The sequence below is a fragment of the Rattus norvegicus genome, chromosome 6 (assembly GCF_036323735.1).
Source record: "Rattus norvegicus strain BN/NHsdMcwi chromosome 6, GRCr8, whole genome shotgun sequence".
NCBI lineage: Eukaryota > Metazoa > Chordata > Mammalia > Rodentia > Muridae > Rattus > Rattus norvegicus.
In genome coordinates this window covers 119,514,105-119,537,351 of record NC_086024.1, presented here as the reverse complement: position 1 = coordinate 119,537,351, position 23,247 = coordinate 119,514,105, and the positions used below count along the sequence as shown (strand labels likewise).

The window sequence follows — 23,247 nt, the reverse complement described above, 5'->3', positions numbered from 1 at the left end:
AAAATAAGAACCTGAATATAGGTTAATCTGTCTTTCTACTTTTTAACATGCATTCAAGCGGGAGGAGCCTAAATGTCCTCTGAGGGACTTAACCCAGCAGCTAGTGGATTAAGTGGATCAACAGAAACAGAGACCACAGTCAAACATTGGATAGAGCTCCAGAAGGCCTGAGGAAGAGTTGGGGAAAGGACTCGGACCCAAAGAGGACAAGGACCACACAAAGACCAAAAGACTGAACTGACCTGCTCTCTTGGTGGATCCCAGAGACTGAACTACCAACCAAAGAGTGAGCATGGGCTAGACCCAGCAACGCCCCATCCTGCACCCTGTACATATGTAGCAGAAATGCAGCTTTGTGTTCGTGCAGGTCCCCCAACATTTGAAGCAGGAACTGTCCCTGAATCTATTATCTGCCTGGGGATCCCATTCCTCTAGCTGGATCACCTTGTATGGCCTTGGTGGGAGATGAGGCACCTAATCATGCAGTAACTTGATGTGCCAAAGGGAGGTGTGGTGGAATGACTCAACATGACCCAGAAGGGGTGCTCTTCCTTCTCAGAAAAGAAGGGGAGGGGGAATGGGCTAAAGATCTGTGTGAGGGGATACTGGAAAGTGAAGATGGGCTGATATAGGGATATAAAGTGACTGAACAAAAAATTAAATTTTAAAAAGCACAAGAATTAAAGTGGCAAGAATGACAAAAATCATACCTCGTAAATAGGGCTAAGAGTCACATATATAATTTAATTGATATATATATGTATATATATATATTTATATAAATAATTGATCAGGCTAAGAGTCACATATATAATTGGTAGATATATATATATGTATATATATATACATATATATATAATTAATAGTGAGTATATCAATCCTTTGGTGAAGCTTTGTTCATGCATTCTGAATGACTATTCTAACTGCAAAGAAGCTCGCTAAGATGTACAGCATCAATGCCTAGAAAAGTGTGTACTCTCCTAATATTTGCTGTGTAGTGCTTTTAATTATGAACTAATTAAAATGAAGTGCTTTATTTTTCACAAAGAAAATCAGGGAGATAGCTAGAAGCAATTTTTGTCATTCATGTACCAATACAGACAACTACAGAAAGATTATGAGTATCTTTCATCACATTCCCCATTATATATCTGCAAGAAGTACTCACTGACCCAATTATTACTCATTGCTGTGTAAGGGCTTCCCTCTACCGCCATGCACATGATGGCGCCAGGTTGATAGCAAATTGACACATAATGCCATCCAAGTGTTCTCCTTCATAATCTTAGACTGCACATTGCTAACTGCCTTGAATAAAATTCCATTCTCATCACAAAATTGTACTGTTGATACGGTTTGCACTATAGGGTCAGATTATTACTAGGTTATAAATGTCTCCTTGCATTTAGTGTTTCTTTGTTTGCTTTGTTTTACTTGTCTCTAAACATAATTCCATGGAGTTAATTACTATTGCATAAAAATGTCATTTCATGGAAAATAATGAAGGAAACAAGCTGAATGCTCATGAAAATCATCTGGAAATGAAGATCTTACTTTATACAATATAATCTTATCTTAGGCAGTATTCTCAATATACCCAGAACCATGAATTTATTGATCCTGAAAACAGAAGAAAATCTGAAAGATGTCATATTAAGAATTCATTGTCATTGAAGGTGACATGACCCACAAAAAGCACATTGACTAGATCCAGTGTAATGAGAAAGCAAATAAATGTCCTTAGTTCATAATTATACTGTTTAGGTATTTGGCTAACATTTTTTTAGCTTTGTAAATGAGCATGGCAAGATCAGCTTTTCTTGAAAGTGACAAAATCAAAACTTTCCCCATTTCATTCACAGACCACACGAAGGTCAAGAAGAAAGAAGACCAAATCATGGATGCTCCAGCCCTTCTTGAAGGGAGAACAAAATACCGACAGGAGAAAATACTGGGAGACAAAGTGTGGAGACTGAAGGAAAAACCATCCAGAAACTGCCTTACCTGGGGATCCAAGGTATAGACACTAAACTCAGACACTTTTGTTAATGCCAAGAAGTGCTTGCTGACAGGAGTCTGATGTAGCTGTCTCCTGAGAGGCTCTGCCAGACCATGACAAATACAGAGGTGGATGCTCTCAGCCAACCATTGAACTGAGCACTGTGTCCCTAATGGAGGAGTTAGAAAAAAGGACTGAAGGAGCTGAAGAGGTTTGCAACCTCATAGGAAGAACAACAATATAAACCAACAAGGCACCCCAAACTCCCAGGGACTAAACCATCAACCAAGGAGTACACATGGAGGGACCCATGGCTCCAGCTGCATATGTAACAGAGGATGGCCTTGTTGGGCTCCAATGGGAGGAGAAGCCCTTGGTCCTGGGAAGGCTCAATGCTCCAGTGTAGGGCAAAGGTAGGGCAGGGAGATGGGAGGGAGTGGATGGCTGGATAGGGGAGCACCATGACAGAGGAAAGAGGTATGTTTCTGAAGGGAAAACTGGAAAAGGGAACAACATTTGAAATGTAAATAAATAAAATATTCAATTAAAAAAATAAACATACCCCTTTTCAAGCTCAGTCTGACTTAGAAATTACCCCTTCCAAAATTCCTTTGGTTTAGACTCTCGAATAAATCTCTTTCAAGTGATTTATCATGAATCTGTTTCTTTTCTCAAAGGCATCACATATTTTCTCTATTCATATTTCTATTTAATATATTTTTCTCCTATAATTTATTATATATTCATAGGTACAGAGTCTACATAGTTCAGGGTGGGCCTTTAATACATGGTACTCATTTTTCAACCTCCTGAGTGCTAGGATAATATTCATGTTTTATCATACCTAGCTTTCCAGTGATATGTATATACACATCACTGTGTATCATCAGTGATATATATGATACACACACACACACACAAACACACACACATACACACACACAATGTAAAATGTGTAAGTACTTTTAAGACTTTTCTACAGTATGACAGGAGGTATATACTGATGCCTTATGAACATTCTCAATGCTAACACAGAGATATCAAATGCCACCAACGGGTCCCTTTGCAGCACCTTAAGATTTGCTAGTCTATACATATCAGTTGTAACCATTAAGTAGGCTAGACAAAAAAAATCATTTAGATCATAGCTTCTCCAATTCCAGTAGGTATGTGTGATGCTCAAGGGTCTTGTTAAAATACCATTTCTGATTTCTTAGATTTGGAATCCGAGTCTATATTTTTGTTAAGATTCTAGAACATGTACCATTAACAAGTCACTCAAAGGTAAGTGTTACTGTGCGTTTGGTAAAGCAATTGCCTGGGACATGTGAGGCTCTTAGAGAACCCTGACTCTTATATCAAGAGAATTTTGAGGATTAGGCCTTTTCCTAAAAGCAACCAAGTCCATTAAAAATCCTTGTATCAGTCTGAATGTATACCTTAAATTGATCACTTGTAAATATTCCTGCATAAGATTTAATATAATATCAGTCATTAACTATTTACTGAGTATTGAAATATGAGTCTCATAAAAATGAGATTAATACAAAATAATTTATTGGCAAGGATTTTCATTTCCGGTGGCAAATTTGCATATAATAAACATGTTACTAAATAAAAGTATTGAGTAATAGATATTGCTATAAGAATAATATAAAACCTTAAGGTAATAACAATATCAATCAGACAAGGCTTGACGGTAAGAGCATTTTCTGTCAAAGCAAGGGAATCTAAGTTCAAATCTTCATCACTCACGTCACAGCTGGGCGTGTCAGCACATGCCTGAAACTGCAGCACCAGGAAATGGAGAAAAGCAAATCCAAGAAGCTCACTGGCCAGACAGCCCAACAAAGACATTGAGATCCAAGTTCCACAAGACACTCTGTCTCAAAATGAAAAGTGGTGAATAATAGCAGCCACTTCATATCTGCCTCTTCTCACCTCTACATATAGGCTTCCTGGTACGTGCATCTTCATACCTGGGCAGGCGTGCACACACACATGTGCGTGCGCACACATTAGATAAACTTAAGTGTAGTTCAAGTGTATAGAAACCATAAACACCAAATTTAAAGTTCACAGGGGAACAAGGTTGAGATTTCCCTGGCGTCTCAATTCTGGAATGCCTGATATTTCCTAACTCCCATTTGAAAAAGAAAATAGAAATTTTTTCCTTTTTTCTTTATTAACTTGTGTATTTCTTATTTACATTTCAAAAGTTATTCCCTTTCCCAGTTTCTGGGCCAACATTCCCCTAACCCTTCCCCGTTCCCTTCTATATAGGTGTTCCCTTCCCCATCCTCCCCACATTACCGCCCTCCCCCCAACAATCACGTTCACTGGGGGTTCAGTCTTAGCAGGACCCAGGGCTTCCCCTTCCACTGGTGCTCTTACTAGGATATTCATTGCTACCTATGAGGTCAGAGTCCAGGATCAGTCCATGTATAGTCTTTGGGTAGTGGCTTAGTCCCTGGAAGCTCTGGTTGCTTGACATTGTTGTACATATGGGGTCTCGAGCCCCTTCAAGCTCTTCCAGTTCTTTCTCTGATTCCTTCAACGGGGGTCCTATTCTCAGTTCAGTGGTTTGCTGCTGGCATTCGCCTCTGTATTTGCTGTATTCTGGCTGTGTCTCTCAGGAGCGATCTACATCCGGCTCCTGTCGGTCTGCACTTCTTTGCTTCATCCATCTTGTCTAATTGGGTGGCTGTATATGTATGGCCCACATGTGGGGCAGGCTCTGAATGGATGTTCCTTCAGTCTCTGTTTTAATCTTTGCCTCTCTCTTCCCTGCCAAGGGTATTCTTATTCCCCTTTTAAAGAAGGAGTGAAGCATTCGCATTTTGATCATCCATCTTGAGTTTCATGTGTTCTGTGCATCTAGGGTAATTCAAGCATTTGGGCTAATAGCCACTTATCAATGAGTGCATACCATGTGTGTTTTTCTGTGATTGTGTTACCTCACTCAGGATGATATAAGAAAATAGAATTTTAACCAAGAAAAGATTTGAAAATATTTTTCTTGAAGACTCATATTCAATTTCATTCCTCTCCTTTCTGACATCCAGATCTCAGTACTATCTCTCATTGCATGTTACCCTTGGAAGCTGATGTACTTGAGATGTAGGCAAGGGTGAGCAGGTGAGTGTCTGTGTTATTAGGCAAGTGATGTGGTAACTGACACTCGTTAGGAACTAAGGCCTCCCTTCATTTCATGCCCACGTCATGGCTGTGTGTACTTTCCGTTTGCCTCACTCTGGGTCTATGCTCACTTTGAAAGTTCATTTATGCAAATATGGAGATACACTCTTTCCATTTTGGTCTCTGGCTATTATTTCTGAATGATCATTTCAAACTGAGTGACTAGGCCTTTAAATTTCTGTCTCACACTCTTCTGTGAGTGCCTGCTGCACGTGAGGGACGATTGCTACCCCCACCCACAGACTGCATACAGAGCAAATATGCAGGTTCCCTAAAGAGGTAATCAGAAGTTATCCTGCAACGGAACAAAAGGAAATCAAGCAAGATTATTTAGTTCTGTTTTAAGTGCCAGTGAGCTGGTTCAGACAAGAGAAAAGTCGTGCAAAGTCTCTCTCTCCTCTCCCAGATGCACTCAATCTGAACACATTTCAGCACATTTAGATGTAAAAATAGAGGCTGTGTTTTTTAAGTAAACAGTGCTTCTAACTCCATGAATAACCATTTGAATACAATTGTGCATTCCGAATGAATCACTGTGTTTTTAATAATGAAACAACAGAAAGATCACATCATTCAAATGGAAATGGATTTTCATTTAATCTTCTGTGGCGGTGGCAATGATACAGCAGTGTGTGTGATAGAACTGAAGGGTTGCAAGAATTTTTCTAACTCCCCTGGTATCTTTTTAGAACTGACAGCTTCCTCGATTGTTAAAAGGAAGATGCTAGGAGTCATCATGGTTATGCATTAGATGAAGACTAGCACGAAGTGAATGTAACATTATTGTTCAATGACCATACATTAAGCCATTCTATGAACAGTTGATATTGACTATGATCTCATAAGAAAGAGTGTATGTACATCTCCTGCATAATATGTGCATAATATACTCTGATTAAATATGATTATATATTAGATATGTAAATATATGATTATGTATGTAAAGATAGACAGCGTTATCCAGAAAATAATATACAATTTTAACCCAAGGACAAATTTCACTCTTCTGGAGATTTTGTAAATGACATTATTGTGTTATAATATTTTGAGAACTGGTTTATTTGTAAATAATAATAATACAGTGTTCCAGGTAATTTTTCAGTTACCTGAGGCAAGACTGAGGGCACAGTCTACAGCAGAAGAGCACACATTACTGGTCTTCTCTCAGCTGCATACCCTTCCAGAGTTACTGAAACCTGGTGTCTGGACCCTGAGATTTAAAAAGTTACAGCAAAGGTTTGTTAATTAAAACGTTCACAAATGTAAGTCATGAATCTAAATGATCATCTTTCAGGTTAATTGCCATTCATTAAGTAGGATCATGGATCATGTGACATAGCCACTGGGTTTGGGGCTTTATGCCACTTACACCTCTTACCTAGCTCTCATTAACCTGAGATACTGACTAGGAATAATTGGTAATTTTTGCTACTTCCCCAGCCACTGTTCTTCCTCATGCATACATCTGCAAGTTTATCTGTTTATCTGCATTTTTTAGTCTTGTATTGAATTGCAGAATCAGGTCATGTCTCACACCATACCTGGACCTTGAACCATGACTGGCCTTCCAGCTGACTCCTCATTTTAGGACTTCTACGCTTGGGTGAATTGGTGAACACCCCCCCCGCCCCCGCACCCGATGTCCGGGATGCATTTTTTTTCTGTCAACTTCTTTCTCCTGCAGCGCTGCTAGTAAACTGTTCTCCCTCAGATCCGGGGCCACAGTTCGGGTGTTAGACCCACAGCTCTCAGCCAGCGGCTTCCATGTGAAGACTGGATAAGTCTAGACTTTGCTCGTCTTCATGATTCGTTGATCTACTGCCATTGGGATGCTGTGGTAAGATTGATCTATCATTATTAATTTGTTCTTGGGTTGTCAGCAAGAACATTTGAATGTGTCTCTCGCCCAATGGGCATCTTGTCATTGACTGTACCTCCGGGCTTCCGAATGGCATGCATCATGAAAAACCTCAAACCTCTAAAACTAGTGCCTGATTAAAAGGCATTCAAACTTACACACCTTTGCAATCAGGTCTGACCTCAGTACCCACTAGATAAAGACTCCAAGTGGCCATGCAATGGCACTTTTGATCCTACTATTCTAGAGGAACTTCATACATTCCACCAGCAGACCGGTAGATGGAAGGAGGTTCCCTATGTCCAAGCTTTTACTCCAAATCCTCTTTGTTCTTCCTGTCCCCCAAATCAACTCCTTCTGGCTATGAAACCTCAACTGGATGAAACTTCTACTTTTCTTGATCTAGCTAATGACCTTGCCACTGCAATCTCTCCTACTTTCCCAGCTTCCTTTTCTTCCTCTTCTTACCAGACTTCCCCAGTGTCTCCTTGCCTGATTTCTCCAGACTCCTCCCCCCACCCCACCCCCGCCATTCTTCCCCAATCCAACTAGCCCAGCGTTGGTCCTTTAAGGGTAGTTGCTGGGTTAGACAGACTTGTTAGAATACATGGCCCATTTACATTGAATGAAAAATCTCTCTCTCTCTCTCTCTCTCTCTCTCTCTCTCTCTCTCTCTGTAAAAAATAATATCTGAGATCTTTTACCTCCAGCCCCTCTGCCTTTATTAAAGGATTTCAGTATATCACTCAATCTTATAGGTTGACTTTCCAGCAGCTACAGTCAGACATCCAAAAATACAAGGAATAGTGGGAAGCTTCTAATTCCTGGGTTTGGGAAAACCCTATATGGAAATGGATGCTGCCTTTCTTAATCCCACGTCTCATTTTTCTGGCTTTACTATTTGTTCCCTGCCTCATTAACCTCATCTCCACATTCCTCCAATGACAAATTCAGGCCACCTCTGCCAGTAAAATCTCCCACATGAGACCTGCTACTGATGTGATTTGTCCAGGATTGTAGGGCATATTCTAATAATGATGGGCATAGATCTTCTTGGTTTAAGAACTAAGGCAGAAGAATTCCAGGGAAGATCTCCTTCTCTATTTATTTAAAAGATATGCATAATTGATCAATCAAAGGAACACTTAAAGAGACTTGAAACCTACACAGGTTCAAAACATTCAGTGTCTAAGCACTGTAGACACAAAACCCCACTCCTAACCAAAAGCTACTTATAATGGATACCTGCTAGCAAAGGGAAAACCGGTTTTTACAACCATACATCAGGCCAGGCTCCAATGCCTATATGCCGCTGGCCAACACAAAGGGAATTCTATGCTTTGTTTTTGTGAAAGTTTGATTCCTTTGGACAATTTTTGTCTTCTTCTTTGTCTTTTGATTATTAATGCTGATTTCAGTTTTCCCTTTTGTTAGGCTTTTTTATTTTCTTTTTCTTTTTTGCTTTTTTGTTTTCTGCTTTGAAAAAGAGGAAGAAATTACATAAGTTTGAGTGAAGAGGCAAGTGGGGGAGGGGCTTTTCAGTCATTGGAGGAGGAAAATTATCAGAATTTGTTATATGAAAAAGATTTATGATGATAGAGCAGTGGCTGTCATTGTTCCTCAGAGAGACAGAGAGAGACAGAGACAGACATATACACACACAGAGAGAGAGAGAGAGACTGAGAGAGAGACAGAGAGAGAGAGACAGAGAGACAGAGAGAGAGAGAGAGAGAGAGAGAGACAGACAGACAGACAGACAGACAGATCTGCCTAATCTGAGCTTTTAGTTTTTAAAGGCCACCCCAGTGTCACACATTTTTCAATAAGGTCACATCTCCTAAGCTTTTTAAAATAGTTCTGCTAACTAGGAAAAATGTATTCAAACATTTGAGTCTATGGGGACAGTGCTCATTCAAATCATCACAAAGGTAAAAGTTAGTAACTTTGTACATTGAAAAAGAATCAGAAAGTAGGGATCATATATAAATGAGTGGGGTATGAAGAAAGATGAATCTCTGAAACAAGAATGAAGAGTTTATCAGCCTGTGAAGGAGAATTTTAACTCCGTTTGAGTGCAAATGGGATGCATTAGGACATATAATTGTGAGAGTCCTGATACTGATCCAAGCTAGTGCCTGGTGTTCAGCAGAGTGGAAATGTTTGCTGATTGACAGGGCTGTTGCAAATTGTCTAGCAGGAAGAGACTGTGAGGACAGATTTCATGTTCCTTTTCAAATTCACTATGCATAGTGACAAGAAGAGGGGACACAACATGCAGATGGTTTCCAGATCATAGGAACAGAATGACTACAGTACAAATGAAGTCCTTGAGTGGAAAAGGAACAGAAACATTGCATTGAATGGAGATCTGTCGACATCTTGAAATTCAGTGCTTTAGAAAGTCAGAGTCAGATCTGATGCTTATATGGTTTAAAGGTCTGAGCATTTTATTTCATTAATCACTAATGGTGTTTATGTTGTTTTGAGGTAGGAATAATAGTTTATTATGGTCTAGTGAGATAAACCAACTGCAAATTAGGAGAGAAGTCATCCTTTTAGCACTTGATGTTTAAAACAGAGCAAGTAAGAGAGGCAATAAACCATCCATAAGAAGACTGGTCAACTTCAGCACCATGTGGTAGTGAGCAAATCTAGCAAAAATGTATCTCCTTAGATTTTCATTTGTCATTCAGAACTACGGTCTCCTTTCACTATTTCTTCATTGCTCATTCCTATGTCATAATACAGGAAGACAGTTTCACTTTGATTCTTGCGTGAAGAGAGTTCATTCACTGAATGCTTGGTCAGAATATAAAAGTGGTAGAAATCTGTGACAGATGAGAATTCGATGTGGTGAGGAAGCAAAGAGATCATGACAGGAAGAAGCTGGAGACAAACAAATTCCAGTAGTGTATTCTCAGTAGCCTTCTTTGTCTGTCTAGACCCTATTATCTGAAATTTGTGGAATCCATCCACATAACACCCCTAGTGGGAGAAAAAAAAGCATAAAATAACATGAACATAGCAACTACATTTCGTATTATTTCAAATAATATCAGATAAGAATAAAACAGGGAAGAGTTACCTGAAGATCACGTGATTCCAACAACAACAACAACAACAAAAAAAAAAAAACCCTTAAAAATTGTTCTATACTCTATTCCCTGTACAGGTATTTGCAATGTGTATTACTTCCATAATATCTCTGAGAAAGTTTGAATTATATTGTAGTTTAAACCACAAGTCTCCACACTTTTTATAAGTTATGAAATCCTCTCCTCATGTGACACCTATTTAATATCTGTGGAATACTAGTGTTTGGAAATATAACTTGAGGGGGAGAAAGGGTTGTGACAAGGAATTCCCACTGTACTGAGAGAGCCACCAGAAGAGTACCTTGAAAGTAGAAAGGGACAGTTCTGCTTAATTTCATATACCTTTCCTTTTATAGGGAGAGAAAATTCTCTCCTTCTGTAGACTATCATTATTCATTGCAAATTTCACACATATTTGGTCACATCCTCCTTACCAGCTTCCCTTCCTCATACCTAAACTTCAGGTATCATTTTTTTTTAAATCTGTCCTAGTAGGTTTCAGGGGAGATTTTACAAAGCTTTCCCATTTAGGACTGACTTCTTAATAATCACTTAGTCTCAGCACTTTGCCCAGTTATGAGATTCTGTATTATTACCTGCTGTACCATGAATTAGGTCATCTTTCTGCCTAAGGTAAAGAGAAGCACTGATCTAAGGTTATCCACATATTTATTTAGCGATCAGATACTCACGATAATGTATATATTGTAAAGAAACCATAATAGGTTCTACCCCTCCCCACTGGGCTTCCTGAGTCATGGCTTTTTGATCAAGTTTTAGTATCTTACTTTATTTTTACTGTACTGTTTACTTCTCAGTGGCTGTGGTAAAACACTACCATCAAGGCACCTGAGGAAGAAGAGAGTTGATTTTACCCAGGAGTTAGAATCCTTATGTCTGGGACAGCATTTCAGTGAGCAACGGGTACGATGAAAAGAACAGAAAGCAGAGGGCTCACATGTTGATCTACAGACATAAAGCAAAGCTAGAAAACTGCAAGTCATGAGAGACTGCAAAGCCTTGAAAGCATTGTTCCAAGGACATAATTCCTCCGGCAAATAGAAACCTCCAAACAGCCATTAAACAGAAAATAAGCACTAGCATCCAACGGACTATGTGGGTAATGTCTCATTGAAACCACTACAGTGTACCAATCACGAACTCTTTCTTGTGGAAATGGGCTTCAAAAAATCCAATCACGAAGTAAAGTGACTGCCACTTTCACCTTCGTGCCACTATTGCACCAGAGGACACATTTGGCATGGCAGGTCAGTGTTTTTGAATGTGTTAATCACTGCTTAGTACATTCATTCTTGGTTTTACCCCACAGTGTTTTGCCATACTGTGAAGTTTCAGCGGCAGTGATGAGTTCTTAGGGCGGTTGCAAGCTTGATTTCTTCATGTCTTATAACCCAACTAAATTGTGTCTTCAGTAGTAAGTCTTGTCCTCTAGTTATAGGGAGAAGCCAAAAGCAACAAGAGACTGAGTTTGATGTGGCCGCTGTTGTCTTCATATTGAATATTCATATTCATAGGGAGGCATCCCACATCTAGCAATGAATAATAGACAAGAAGGTATATGAGATGGGACTGAAGCGTTATATGGAAGAAAATATAACACTCCTAAAAAGTAACTGAACAACGAAAAGCAATCAGACATTTACGTGAAAGTAAAAATTACAAAATAAGAAAGATCTTAATGGAATTAATTGCTTTTATGGCCATTTGAGACAGAAGTTGAAATTGTAGTTGAGAAAGTCAGTTTTCTTTTTCATTTGGGTTTCTATTTTACCCTTTATCCAATCATCAGGGTAGAGTGGGCAGACCATCAGACATGAGTAAAGAAGGTATCCTTGTATTTAATATGAAGAAGAAAAAATTCAAGTGAGAAAGCAGAAATCTTAATGCTAAAGTGCCAACCGGAAGAGGCTGCAGGTGTTACAGCTTTCTCTTCAGAGCTGGCTTCAAGATGCCAGTGAGAGAGGCTGGGAGTGGAAAAGAGGTAGGAAGCCCGAAGCTTTCCGAGCAATCTCAGAATGCTGATCAAGAACACTCTTGCAGCAAGTCTGCAGAAAGCAAGTTGAGAAATGAATGGCAAGAGAGGCGAATTTCCTGTGCGAGGTTGATCAAGAAGGCAGAAGTCAGTCCCCGGATTGCCTCTGAAGCTGCAGGTCTTCCCAGCTAAGTCAAGGATAGTTGATTTCACAAAAGAGGCAGCATTCCTTGGCGCAGGAACAGGAATGGTGGAAGCTGGAGTGAGTTACTCTGTATATTGCCAGGCTCCAACAGGTCTGTCTCCATGGAACCTGTCTCCAAGAGGACTTAGCATTACTCTTCTTTCTCTTAGGAGCATCTGTGTGCCAAAGCCTGGAACCAACTAAGAGAGGAACCACCAGGAGCCAAATTATGAAGTCTCCCCTTTCTTCTTTCTACAGTGAGCAATCTAATATGACTCTGTAGAGTCTCCATGCCCTACTATATAATGCTGGGTAGCCGCTGATTGGGGTATGTATATAAATGTTTTATAAAATGGAACCAATCAGGAAAAAGCTGTCAACTCTACTAGCTGAAAGAGAAAGCCTGGCAAAATTGAGGGTGTTCTCCATTAGGGATTGTGCTCTATGCCTGCCATTCTTATGCCCCTCCCTATAAGTCCATCCAGAGAGTTGGACAGGTTTTGACTTATGTCTTTATTTCTAGGCTTCTTTGTACTTGCAGACTGTCAAAGGCAGTGTTATGTAAGCTGTTGGGACAACCATGGCATGGGCTCTTTCTTCTTTCTTCTTTTCTTCTTTCTTCTTTCTTCTTTCTTCTTTCTTCTTTCTTCTTTCTTCTTTCTTCTTCTTCTTCTCCTTCTCCTCCTCCTCCTCCTCCTCCTCCTCCTTCTTCTTCTTCTTCTTCTTCTTCTTCTTCTTCTTCTTCTTCTTCTCTTCTTCTTCTTCTCCTCCTCCTCCTCCTCCTCCTCCTCCTCCTCCTCCTCCTCCTCCTCCTTCTTCTTCTTCTTCTTCTTCTTCTTCTTCTTCTTCTTCTTCTTCTCTTCTTCTTCTTCTCCTCCTCCTCCTCCTCCTCCTCCTCCTCCTCCTCCTCCTCCTTCTTCTTCTTCTTCTTCTTCTTCTTCTTCTTCTTCTTCTTCTTCTTCTTCTTCTTCTTCTTCTTTTTTGCTGCTGCTGCTGAAGCTTCACGGAAGTAAGCACTTGGCTTGCAGAAAGGCAGCAGCTCCATTGGTCACTGGCATGCAACTAATCAATTTCCACTGTGGGCCAACAAAGCTGGATCTCTTTCTGGTTGATATTGTGAAGGTCCTGTTGCCTTTGCATCCAGAGTCCTCCAACCCTGGATGCTGAGGCAAAGCAGAAAATGCTGTTGGGAATCCCACCACTCCCGTTTTCAGCTTTAGATCTCCATCGGATGCTCCGTCCTAGTCCATAAGTAGTGTTAGCAGGGAAAAGCCAACAGCAGCCAGAAATATGTCCTCAGAAAAGTTATCAATGATGATAGGGAGCTCTAAAACAATGACAATCTTAACAACCATTGTTAACTAATGAAAAAGATAATATTCAATTGAGTGGTTTTTTTTTTTTCTATGAGAGCTTTTAATTTTTGATTTTTGTGAGCAGACCAGTACCTCGTAGAACATCTCGGTGATGACAATTAAAATGCTGAGGAAACACCTATATCATTTGTGGATCTAAAAACAACAACAACATCAATAACACAGAAAGAAAGAAAGGAAGAAAGAAAGAAAGAAAGAAACAAACAAACAAACATGGATCTCAACCCCCGCATTGCCACCTGTTGCACTCTGTGAGCTGGCCTGACACTTGCCTGCTTAATCCTGGAGCTCTGTCCCTGGTGGATGGGTGCAGAAGAGCTGTCAGGCTGTCCAAATCAGCTACCACCAGGACCATTAGATCCAGGTCCTTGAGTTGGATGACCTCAATATCTATCCCATTTACAATAGGCATGTGCTGGAGCACAAGATGGGTGATCCACAACCAAAGCTGCAGGATCTCCATGACACAACAGGATATTCCAGAGAATTCTCAAGGAGGATCTAGTATTGATAGTGTAGAAGAAGCAAGAGGCCTCAAATTAGCCCCATCACTTACTGCTATGAATATCTGTGGGACAAAGCATGACATACAGCAGATTCCATATTCAGATTTGTTTGGTTGGGGGGGTGTACAGGAAGAGGGGGAAGGAAAGATGAGTGACATTGGAGTGCATGAAGTGAAAATCACCAAGAGTCAATAAAAAATGTTAGAAACAAAAGACCCTCAGTGACATTAAATCAATCAAACAAATAAATGAAAAGAAAGAAACCTTGTGTACCATAATAACCCATGTCCTATGTCTCTGACTTTACTAGTAAGTTGTCCACATGTACTAACACACACACACACACACACACACACACACACACACGCACACACACAAACAACAACAACAAAAAAACTAGCATCATTCACCCTCCTACCCTTTTGCATATTCACTGCATAAGCTAATAAATCAGAAAACAAGGATAAGAGACCATTAAAAATTATGATCTTTTAGAACTTCGGTATCTAGAAGTGTGAAGTTTAAATCTCTTTTCACTGATTCATGGTAAAGTTTTTTCTGTGACAGTTGACTCAGACTTGAGGTCAGCCGTTATATGGAGCTTCAAGAAGTGGGCTGATTCCCCAAAACCTTTGTGATTCATAGCACACTAGAAAAGTATTGAACTTCCTTACGAATGTCCATTTTACAGATAGAACACATTTAAATTATTTTCTTTAAAAATGTGTGCTGTGTTTGGATGACAGTGTTGTTGGAAGATTTTACTTGAAATCATAGTTTTTATCTTTCACAGTTTGAAACAGAATACCTGCAACTGCACTATCCTTTTGTTCTTGTACAGGCACATTCAAAAGACCTGGTCACCTGGGTAGTGAGTCACTGGGTTCTGAGTAACTACATAAGAAGAAATAAAAATATAATTATAATTTCTTAAATATAGAAAAAAATATTGCCATTCTTTGTGATAAAGTTGAGATCATGGTATCTTAATGACAATAGCAGTGTTTGACAAGCTGGTAATTTTGAGAGAGTTGTGGAGATCTATGCTGATGAAAGTTGGGCCTGAGTAGAGTTACATAGCCTATATGTTTCTCTCAAAAGTGTTGATGAAGTTAATTTCACATTTGTTTTCCTGTTGTGTTGCTTTTTAATGCATTGCTAGCAATATATTTTATTCTAATCGGGAACAACAACTGATCAAGAATTGAATTTCCTAGGTTAGAGCTTAGTACAATGTTCAGACCACCAAAATAGTAATTTTATGTTTCTTTAAAATATAAATGATTTCCTTTCTTCTAGAATATTGTTTAAACTATAACTCATGGTCAATACAATTTTAAAGGATTAATAAGTTATGCACTGGCATATTTTTCCATCTTTATTAAATTGGGTATTTCTTATTTACATTTCAATTGTTATTCCCTTTACCGGTTTCCAGGCCAACATCCCCCTAGCCCCTCCCCCTCCCCTTCTATATGGGTATTCCCCTCCCCATGTTTAATGAATACTTCAGGTTCAGTGTCACAATTATGTATAGTCTGTGTTGATTTCTGTGTTGTAAATGCTCTCACCATGCCAGATGCAACTTACCAATGATTTGGATGGCAGTTCACAAAAGCCCTAAATGTTAACAATCGCCATGTAGTGAGTACAAGCTCCTTCATGAATTAGCCCAGATATTATTCAGAAAAGTGATCTGAGAATGAAGCCACCTGGAGATGAGGAAAGATGAAAAACATTTATCTGTGTCAGTGAGAGCCAAGAAATAGCTGTAATTTTCACTGCTGAACATGTGATACTCCTGAAATGCAGGCATCTTTAGCTTTAAGTAATTTAGGTCTGCTTTTCTTACAGCAAACCCCAATAAATGAGAAAATTTAAAAATACATTGACCTATTACTCCTAAAGTTTTTGTCAATATACATATATACACACATACAATATATATGTAATATTTATATACATAATATCTATGTTATATATACACATGCATACACATGATAAATACATATAAGTGCTAAATATTGCCACCCAAGATCTGGCTACATATCACACTACATTGTGGACTACTGTCTCTATCTCAAGAAGGAAACATATGTAGAATACGTAATGATAATTATAAGTCTGAAAAGGTGAAGGAAAAACACAATTCATTCTCTTGATCTTCTCCAAAGAGATTCTCATGATCAATAGGTTTTATTTATTTCTACACATCATTTCTTCAAAGTTTTCTCTATATTCCTTTATTTCACTCAATATTTTCTAACCCACAAAGTACCTAATCAAAGTGTTCAAAACTTGTAAAAATATTTTGTGGATATTGTATGCACAGAAATGAGCACATATTGCCATGTTAGGGTGCATCCTTTTTATAGATCCTAAATCCATACACATTTCATTTCTTGTACCAGATCATCTAACATTTAGCAGTTTATAGCAATAGAAATATTTTAAGGTCACAAGGTCAATTTTAGTGAGAAAGGTATTGTAAAATACATGTATAAGTAACAGTAATTTGAACTACAAAACAAACCAACATAGCTTTTAGAATTGCTGGGCTAGTTTCTAAATAGAAATAAAAAATATTTTTGAAAGTTTAAGTTCATGAAAATCACTAACTGCTAAAATTCTAAATTTTACAAAATATTTCTTATGACTATTTTTAAGAACCTATTCAATTTTTTTTTCATTTTCCATAGAGATGATCAGGATGTAAAGCCTCTTGATTATGTTTTTTTGAATGTTTCAAGAAATTCCTTGTTTTTGCTGCTTTTCATTCTCTATGACTGACTTAGAAATTACATCTTTATACTTATGGGATGCATGATGCTTTTTCCTCGGATAAAATGTAAATATCACTCTCATGGAAAGAGATGTAAGACCAAGGTGCTTCTGAAATCTGAGACTCTTTTTTCTACAGCAGACAAATTAACTTTAGTTGTTCTTGGTTTGTCATTTGAATATGCTTTTTCCATATAGGTCATGGTTGCTTTAATTTCTTGTAGGAAAATGGTTTCTTCTCCATATACTATCCAGGGACAGTAATAATGATGAAGATAATAAGTTTTTACTAAAAAAATTAGAGATTTAGTCCATGGGAGCTCTGGGGTGTCTGGTTGGTTGATTACATATGGAACAACCCATGTCTCCTGTCACATATGTAGCAGAGGATGGCCTTGTCTGGCATCAATGGAGGAGAAGCTATTGGTGATACAAAGGCTCAATGCCCCAGTGTAGGGGAGTGCCAGGGTTGGGAGTCAAGAGGGAGTGGATAGATGGGTGGGACACACTCATAGAATCAGGGAGAGGGAGGATGGGATAGGGGTTTCTGGAGGTAAAACTGGGAAATAGGATAACATTTGAAATGTAAATAAAGAAAGTATCCAATAAAAGAAAAGAAAAATGAAAGAACAGAGAAAAAGTGGTTGATACAGAGAAGGAAGAGAAGGGCAGAAGTCCTAAACATTAGATGTTGCACAGAGTTATCAATGCCAAAATGTCTCCTGGACTGGAACAGTGAAGAAACACTGTGCTAAAAGGAGGCAGCATCATTCGCTATTGAATCACTCCATAGTACCTGTCACCTCCCTTCTGGGGAGATTTGGAAAATGACACTTAGCTTGTCCTTACAATCACAGAAAACACACCTTGGTGACACAAAGACAGACATTACCTCAGAGTTAAAAGCTGGAAAACATTTTCCAAGTAAATGGTCCAAAGAAACAAACTAGAATAGCCATTCTAATATGTAATAAAATCAACTTTCAACAAAAAGATATCAAAAAAGATAAAGAAAGACACTTCATATTCATCAAAGAAAAAATCCACCAAGATGAAATCTGAATCCTGAATATCTATGCTCCAAATGCAAGAGCAGCTACATTCATAAAATAAATCTTACTAATGCTTGAAGCACACATTACACCTCACACAATAATAGTATGAGATTTCAACACCCCACTAACTTCAATGGACAGACCATGGAAACAGAAAATAAACAGAGACAGAGAAACTAACAAAAGTTATGAACAAATGGATTTAACAGATATTTATAGAACATTCCATCTTAAAACAAAAGAGAATACCTTTTGCTCAGCACCTCATGGTACCTTCCCCAAAATTGATCATATAATTAGCCACAAAACAGGCCTGAACAGATACAAGAGGCTTGAAATAATCCCATGCAATCTATCAGATCACCACAGACTAAGGCTTGTTTCAATAACAGTAAAAACATCAGAAAACCCATATATACATGGTAGATGAATTACACTCTGGTCAATAATAACTTGGTAAAGGATGAAACAAAGAAAGAAATTAAAAACTTTTTAGAATTTAATCAAAATGAAGGCACAACATACCCAAACTTACTGGAAACAATGAAAGCAGTGCTAAGAGGAAAATGCCTACCTCTGAGTTCCTCCAAAAAGAAACTGTATACACCATACACTAGCAGCTGGACAGCACACTGACAGCTCTAGAACAAAAAGAAGAAAGTACTCCCAAGAGGAGTAGACAACAGGGAATAATTAAACTGAGAACTAAAGTTAACCAAGTAGAAGGAAAAAGAACTATACAAGGAATCAACAAAACCAGAAATTGGTTATTTGAGAAAATCAACAGGATAGACAAACTCTTAGCCAGACTAACCAGAGGGCACAGAGACAGTATCCAATTTAACAAAATCAGAAATGAAAAGAGAGACATAACAACAGAAAGATGAGGAAATTCAAAATATCATCAGATCCTATTAAGAAACTTTGTACTCAACAAAACTGGAAAATCTGGATGAAATGGAAATTTTTCTAGACAGACCTCAGGTACTAAAGTTAAATCAAGATGAGATAAAACATCTAAACAATCCTATAATCCCTAAAGAAATAGACATGGTCATTAAAATATCTCCCTTCATAATGAAGAGAAAGCAAAGAAGAGAGATCAAGGGAAGAGAAGAAGAGATACCCTAAGGATCATCTCCCTTTGAGTAGGTCCTACCTCCTAAGCAATGATCACCATCCAAAAGCCCAAGCAATAATTAGCCCATTGAAGAACAACAACAACCAAAAAAAAAAAGAGATAAAAAAGGAGAAGAAAATAAAGAAATCTCCCGACAAAAAAAAAAAAAAAAAGCACAGGACCTGAAGGACTTAGTGCAGAATTTTATCAGACCTTCAAAGTAGACCTAAAACAAGACTTTTCAAACATTCCACAAAATAGAAACAGAAGGAACACTACCAAATTGTTTCTATGAAGCCACAATTATGTTCATACCTAAACCACACAAAGACCCAATGAAGAAAAAGAACTTCAGACCAATTTAGCTTATGAATATTGATGCCAAAATACTCAATAAAATCCTCGGCCACCAAATCCAAGAGCACATCAAAACAATCATACATCATGATCAAGTAGGCTTCATCCCAGGGATGAAGGGATAGTTCAATATACGGAAATCCATCAATGTAATTCACTATATAAACAAACATAAAGGTAAAAAAAAAAACAAACCAACAAACAAACAAAAAAACCACAGGATCATCTCATTAGATGCTGAGAAAGCATTTGACAAAATTCAACACCCCTTCATGATGAAAGACCTGAAAAGATCAGGAACTCAAGGCCCATACCTAAACATAGTAAAAGCAATATACAGCAAACCAGTAGCCAACATCAAACTAAATAGAGAAACTAGAAGCAATCCCACTGAAATCAGAGACTAGACAAGACTGCCAATCTCTCTCTACCTATTTAATAAAGTACTTGAAATCCTAGACAGAGCAATTAGACAACAAAAAGAGGTCAAAGGGATAGAAATTGGAAAGGAAGAAGTCACAATATCATTATTTGCAGATGATATGATAATATACTTAAGTGACCCCAAACTTCCACCATAGAACTCAAAAACCTGATAAACAACTTCAGTGAAGTGCGTGGTATAAAATTAACTAAAAAAAATCTGCATCCTTCCTTTACTCAAAGAATAAAAAGACTGATAAAGATATTAGGGAAATGACACCCTTTACAATAGTCACAAATAATATAAAATACCTTGCTGTGACTATAACCAAGCTAGTGAAATGTCTAGAATTTCAATCTTTGAAGAAAGAAATCGAAGAAGATCTCAGAAGATGGAAAGATCTCCCATGCTCATGGATTGGCAGGATTAATGTTGTAAAAATGGCCATCTTACTTTAAGCAATCTATTGATTCAATGCACTCCCCATCAAAATTCCAACTCAATTCTTCATAGAATTGACAGCAATTTGCCAATTTATTTGGAAAAACAAAAAACCCAGGATAGCAAAACCTATTCTCAACAATAAAAGAACTCCCGTATCATCATTCATGACCTCAATCTGAATTATAGAGCAATTGTGATTAAAAAAAAACAAACAAACCTGATGGTATTGGTACAGAGACAGGCAAGTAGATGATGGAATAAAATTGAAGATTCAGAAATGAACCCACACTCCTATGGTCACTTGATCGTTGACAAAGCAGCTAAAACCATCAAGTGGAAAAAAGATAGCATTTTCAATAAATAATGCTGGTTCAACTGTCAGTCAGCACCTAGTAGAATGCCAATCGATCCGTTCTTATCTCCTTGTACAAACTCCAAGTGGATCAAGGCCCTCTACATAAAGCAAGATACACTTAAACTAATAGAAGAGAAAGTGGGATAGAGCCTTGAACACATGAGCATAGGCAAAATCGTCCTGAACAGAACACCACCCAATTTTCTTGTGAGAAGGAATGATATACTCTATGGATTGCTATTGAAACCCTGTGAAGGCAGGTATAATATCAAGCTAGAGTCTGTAATTTGGCAAGGAAAAAGGTAGGGAGGGGAGAGAGAGAGAGAGAGAGAGAGAGAGAGAGAGAGAGAGAGAGAGAGAGAGAGAGAGAAATGGAGGGAGGGAGAGAGAGAAGAGAAAGGGAGGGAGAGATACGGAGAGAGAGAAAGAGAGAAAGAGAGGGGGAGGACAGGGGATAAGCAGGAAGGACAGAGAAAGATGAAAAAAACCTATGATATAGAAATTATTTAGTTTGAGACTTAAATATGCACATTCTACTTGTTTATGCTAGTTGTCCCACCTCTCCTGGAAAAATCTGTCTTCATTTTTTTAAACTAATTTTACAGGTTGCACAATTTTTCATTATAGACTTTTATGAAAATTGCTATATTTTTAAAAGCTTGTTTCTTTGCTATTAGAATTTTAGATATTTCAAGGCATGAGCCTATATCATGTCAGTAACCCATAGGAATTTGTTTGAAACTTGTCCATATTAATCAAAATTAATGTCCATGTTTGTTAATGCTACCATTTGTGGATGGAATTTGTCTGTGAAGAATCAAAGATATATCAAGGAAGTTAATGTTCCAGTGCTATCATGTTGAAAACATACAAAATATATTCACAAATTGAAGGCATAGAATTTTGTATATCAACTACCCCTGAAGTCAGTTTTACATACATTGTATTTTGATAAGATCAAAGGACAATTGCTATCATATGTTGGATGGACTTCCTCCCTCTTTTCCCTTTCTCTAAGCAAAAAAATATGATCCTAATTTACCTTTGAGTGCACTTAAGTGTAAAGTTTATTTATTAATAATTAAATAAATTTTATGTTTACATAATTCATACAAATAATTTGACTAAAATAAATTTTAAAATATTTCAGTATTTTGAACATTGAAATTTCAACTATTTTTAATTCATTTTTAATGTTTTATTATATATTTCTTTACTTATATTTCAAAGGTTATTCCCCTTCCTGATTTTCTGTCCATAAACCCCAATTCCCTCCCCTCCCCCCTCCCCTGTTCCTCCTATGCATCCCCCTTATTGCCCTCCCCCATATTTCCCTGCACTGGGGGTCCAACCTTGGCAAGACCAAGGGCTTTCCCTTCCACTGGTGTCCCAACAAGGCTATTCTCTACTACATATGCAGTTGGAGCCCTGGGTCAGTGTAGATCTCTCCTGAGAGACACATCCAGAGCACGTACAATACAGAGGTCAATGCTAGCCACAAATCACTGAACTGAGAATAAGACCCCCTTGGGGGGGAATTAGAGGAAGTATTGAAAGAGTTGAAGGAGCTTGCAACCCCATAGAATTTTTAACTTATTTACATAATATTCTCAAAATTACGTCACAAAATTAGGAAATTTTAAATTTGTTTTAGGGTTATTTAAACAATACCATACACTTATTATCATTAAGTTATTTGTACAGTGATTATCTTATATCTCCATACTGATTTACATTTTTATATTGTATGTTTTACCCAGATTTAAACATTGAGTCACTTAATCCATATTTAACCTCTGTGTCATATAAATTGTACCTTGATTATCATTTACTTGGTAGCAATTATTTAAGGCTAAAATACCAATTTGATTTATAAGGTCAGAGTTACCCTGAATACTAATACAAATAAAGAGAATTACAGAGCCCTTTCTATGAACATACACACAAAAATTACCAATAAAATGCTTTCAAACTGAATCTAAAAGTACCTGAAAAGTATCATCTTCCATGATCATATATACTTCATCCCAATGAGTGAGCAATGGTTCAATATAAAAACTACAGGATAGATTTTCATTAGATGCAGAAAATCCCTTTGAGAAAAATATAAGACCTTTCTTAATAAAAGTCATAGAGAGCTTAGGAATATGAGAGACATAACTGAACACAATAAATGCAGTTTATACCAAGCTCATGGCCAATGGCAACATAAAAGGAGAGAAACTCAAAACAATTAAAATGAAACCAGGAAGAAGACAAGGTTTGCTACTCCATTCATAATCATTGTAGTACTTGAAGTCCTAGCTAGAACAATCAGATTACTGCATAGTTAAAGGGTATACATTTTCAAAAAGTAGATATCAGTGTATCTTCACTTGATGATGATATGATAGTATAAATGAGTTCTACTAAATGCCACCAGGAAACTGCGACATGTCCTAAATACTTTCAGCATAATAACTGCATAAACATTAATTCACAGGATCATTAGCCTTCCTACAA

The 23,247-nt window shown here is 37.8% G+C and overlaps 1 long non-coding RNA gene across 1 annotated transcript; it reads right to left on the bottom strand.

The window, feature by feature from the left end:
* Nucleotides 1–6,235: 6,235 nt before the first annotated feature.
* On the bottom strand, nucleotides 6,236–23,247 carry LOC134479459 (uncharacterized). The gene is made up of 3 exons (XR_010052767.1): nucleotides 22,734–23,247; nucleotides 15,800–15,921; nucleotides 6,236–6,407 (listed from the first exon to the last, which is right to left on the bottom strand). It is a non-coding gene; the product is annotated as an uncharacterized LOC134479459 (long non-coding RNA).